This window comes from Schistocerca piceifrons, chromosome 2, assembly GCF_021461385.2.
Source record: "Schistocerca piceifrons isolate TAMUIC-IGC-003096 chromosome 2, iqSchPice1.1, whole genome shotgun sequence".
NCBI classification, from domain to species: Eukaryota; Metazoa; Arthropoda; class Insecta; order Orthoptera; family Acrididae; genus Schistocerca; species Schistocerca piceifrons.
The window spans coordinates 1,022,194,533-1,022,198,998 of NC_060139.1; positions in this window are offsets into that span (position 1 = coordinate 1,022,194,533).

Here is a 4,466-nt window from a genome sequence, read left to right on the forward strand (position 1 = left end):
GAGAGATATTAACTGTCGGTTATTGTAATTGGCTATAATTGATGGAACTGCACAACAACAGCCACACGTGACCAGTAAGTCATTGAAATCCTATGAAATCTTAACAGCTATAAAATAGAGAGGTTAAAGGATATTAAATTTGCATGTTTTCGATGTTTTGGATACTGAGGTTCATTTTTTAAAAAAATTTCTCTTCTCTGCCTGTGCCACCATAGTTTCAATGTTTTTGTTGTAGTCTATCCACGTGTTACATGTATCGTCTACTGGAATGTCCTCTAGTTTTACATGCGTGTCCATTGGGTGTTTTAGCATTATTTTCGATTACACTTCAATTATTCTGTGTTTTGTTAATTGAAGTGCCCTTATAGCAGGTGTAATCCCAAGTGTTTGACTGATGTCGGCATTTATTCTTATTCTGGTTGTAGCATCGTATCTGATACAGTTCGTACAAATTATTAATATGTTGGACTATTTGACGAAATATGGCTATATTTATTAGTGTAGCGTTTACGCAATTGTCTTCAAATGCTGTTATGCATTTTATGATGTGATGCAGGTACGTAGACATTGTTGCAGGCAATTGCACTGGCTAAGGGGCTCAGACACATGTTTGTTTGGATGGCTGACCGCCATTTATGTGGTCGGTAGTTTTCTGTGTACGTTCTTCATTTCGCTGTTAAACTTATGAGAGTCAGTGATGCGTTCTCAGCCTCATCACCAAACGTGACTGTCATATAAAGCATTCTTTTCCATTCTTCCTGTATACAATTGTGATTTCTCTTACGAACAATGAAATGAAGCAGAGATCCAGTTACATAAATCTTACTATACATATTGATCTATCAGGTATGTACCATTTCTAAATAATTTCGATTTCGGCGATTTGTTGATACATATGTTGGCTGAAGTCAACCGTTCAAAAATCACTATGTTCCTGTATGTAAATTGTGTTTTCGTAACTCATACACTACAGGAAGACCGAATGACATCTATGTGTATAATTTGTGCTCAATTGTAGCAATTGTGTCATATATTGGCACAAGCTATTCACCTGAAATAGTGCTATGCTGGTTACACGTACAAACTAAATGTCTTATGAAAGTAGCAAACTCATAGCTGTCGTATCAGAAAATTTCTGAACATTTGCATTACATGTTGAGAGAAATTAAGTTAATTTAGCATTTCGTATTATTTATTGATGAATTTTGAAGGCTTTGTTGATTTCCACTCAGAATCATTATGATAATTACCCATGCCTGGTCTCAGTACTACATCATTACTTTCTTTGATTGCCATATCGTGAATGAAAACCTATCAACTAAATATATTCACTGATGTTAAAATCTTCTGGGCCATTAGGCCGCGTCATGTTCCCTCTAAAATAATCAACGTTGTGAAGTGTTCTAGAAGCAGTGGACACCGGATGATCCTGAAGAAGATCCCAGGAGAGGGGTGGAAACGTCGATTATTGAACCCAGAAGAGTTTAACTTCAGTGACAACGGCCACGAAAGCCTGCAGACTTACATAAATATATTCATACTGTATCCACTTGATGCTTTGTGACAGTACAGATAACGTCAGTAAAAATGTTTTTCCTGCCCTCTTCTTTTGTCGTAATCAGAATTAAGAAAAATATGACACATTAGTCTAAGATATTCAGTTGAGACTGCATGTCGTGCTGCTAACATTTGAAAAAAAAAATTTCTATTATTAAATGAGGGTGAAAGAAAGAAAACTGGGATTCAGCGTCTGGTCCACGGGAAGCTCATTACCAACAGAACACAAGTTTGGGCAGAACAAATATCAAGGAAATCGTTCTTGTGTTTCTCATAGGAGCCATCTCGACATTCCTTTCCGTCGAGTCAGAAAAATCAGGAAAAACCTTACATTGGATGGCCAGATCAGAATGTGGACATTATCCTCTCGACTGGGAGACCAGGCTGATAGCCACTGTGTCACCTCCCTCACGTCATGAAATTGGCCTACTGGTACAGGTTACTGATACTTATTAAATACCATGCACCAAATGGAACCACAAACATAAAAATGCTGTTCTTCAGCTGACTAGTCATCCACTGGCAATCAAATAACAAACCTTAAATCAGCACATTTTCACTTAGATGGGTCTATAAATTTGTTGATTTGTAGAAGTACGAAGCTAATTAATTGTTTACACTTACACTCATTAGCGTCCAACGGAATATCCTGGGAATATTGCAAGGAAAGTGGACAAATTATTTATTTTGCAAAAGTGACACGGTTTTTTGGTCTAAATAAAGGAGCAATAAGTCTTCCAGACACATCTCAAAGATCTCGGAACTCTTGTAGCACTTTCAAATACTCTCACTACTGTGGCTAATGATAGACCTCAGTGTCAGATGATTGTAACGTACACTGTTTCACTTTAAAATGCGTACATGTAAGATGCCATATTGTAGGAAGTAGTATTGTAATGGTTGTAATAATTTACGAGAGCGATCAGAAAGTTTCAGTTTGAGGGCACTGCTGCAGCGTACATGCAGCATAGCGCGACTCCGATGCGGGTATGTGAACATCGATATGTAGGCAACGGATTAGTGTGGTATTCGCGTCTTTCCGGCGCGCGTGCGGTAAACGCAGATGGCTGGTTCAAATGGCTCTGAGCACTATGGGACTAAACTGCTGAGGTCATTAGTCCCCTAGAACGTAGAACTAGTTAAACCTAACTAACCTAAGGACATCACAAACATCCATATCCGAGGCAGGATTCGAACCTGCGACCGTAGCGGTCTTGCGGTTCCAGACTGCAGCGCCTTTAACCGCGCGGCCACTTCGGCCGGCGGTAATCGCAGAAATGTGAACTATGGCGACGTTATTACCAGATGCTTCCAAACAGAACCAATGTGCTGTTACTCTTTCCTTGACTGCCGAAGGACAAACACTGGTAGGCATCCGTCGGAGAATGAGGAAAGTGTATGGAGCAGCATGTCTGTCTGTCGAAAATCTCCGTTGCGGAATGGTGCGCGATAAGGGGAGCTGCTGCTTCGTAGTATTGCACGTCCGCACATGGCAAATGTCGTAGCGCAGAAATTACGCCATTCAAGTGGGAGGCACTCGAGTACACGCCTTGCGGTACTGATCTCTCCCCAGGCGATTATAACGCCATCCGTCCCTTAGAGAAGACCTTGAATGGTCGATGATTCCTGTCGGACGAGGATGTGCAACAGACAGTTACGGACGTCTTCACTCAGCAGGATACGGCTTTCTACCAGAGACTTATTTTCAACTCGGTGCGTCAGTGATATGATTCCCTCAGTGGTCACAGCGATCTTGCCTGATCGGTATATCAATTCTGGCCTGTACGGCCACAGAACGCAAGATTTTTGATCGCCCCATATATAATACACCACTAGTTGCCGATATGTGGATTAATGGGTAGTAATAATTTGTGTGAGAATGAAAACAGCTTGTATTTTGAATTATATATAACAGGCTGTAATGTTATAAGTAAATGAAATAAACACTAGGGGCCTGTATGCGCTCATAACAGACTGTAACAAGTTAGCTACAAACATAGTCCAAAAAGGTAATGGCACTCATTTCAATATAATTTTTCGAGATATGAATGCTGAAATAGGAAAAGAAAATGAATATCAGTACTTTCAACACTACAACCCAGTCAGCAATCGTGATAATGTAATATGTAAGATTGCGGTAATGAAACCAAACTTTACTTAGGTTTCAGCCCAAATAATTGAGCCTTCTTCAGAAGGTATATCTTCTGAAGAAGGCTCAATTATTTGGGCTGAAACCTAGGTAAAGGTTGGTTTTGTTACCGCAATCGAGGCTGATAGATTCTTACATATGAATGCAGTCTTGTATTGGAAAATACAGCATACATGATGACTCATATGACAATGGGATTAGACTTATCCGTTTTGCTTCTTCAAGAAATATGGTAGTGGGCAGTACAACTTTTAACACACAATGACATACATAAATCATATAGAAATCTTCATATGTGAATAATTTTAATCAAACTTACCATCTTCTAATGGATCCAAGACATCTGTCCAATTTAATGTCTGTAAGAAGTTATAGTCGTGCTGATGTTGACTCTGTAACAGCAACAGCCAGGTGTAGAATATATCAGAAGTCAAATATGTAATCCAAGGAAGGTACGTGGATTTTGTGCAAAGAAATTCCATATTGATAAGGTCAAGAACTCCGAGTCTGCTCAGAGATTCTCTGACTTACTCAAGGAAGACCTGGAACACTTTTATGACACTGATAGAATGAGGAAGTATGGAAGAACCTAAAACACACCCTTACAAAAGCTGCTGATGAGGGTCTAGAAAGAGTGGATCGGACCGTGCACAATGACTGATTTGAGGAAGAGTGTGCACTAGTAACAGGAACTATAAATGAGTCCTACAGCATAATGCATTTAGTAAACCATACCCAGAGATCTATAGAAAATTATAGA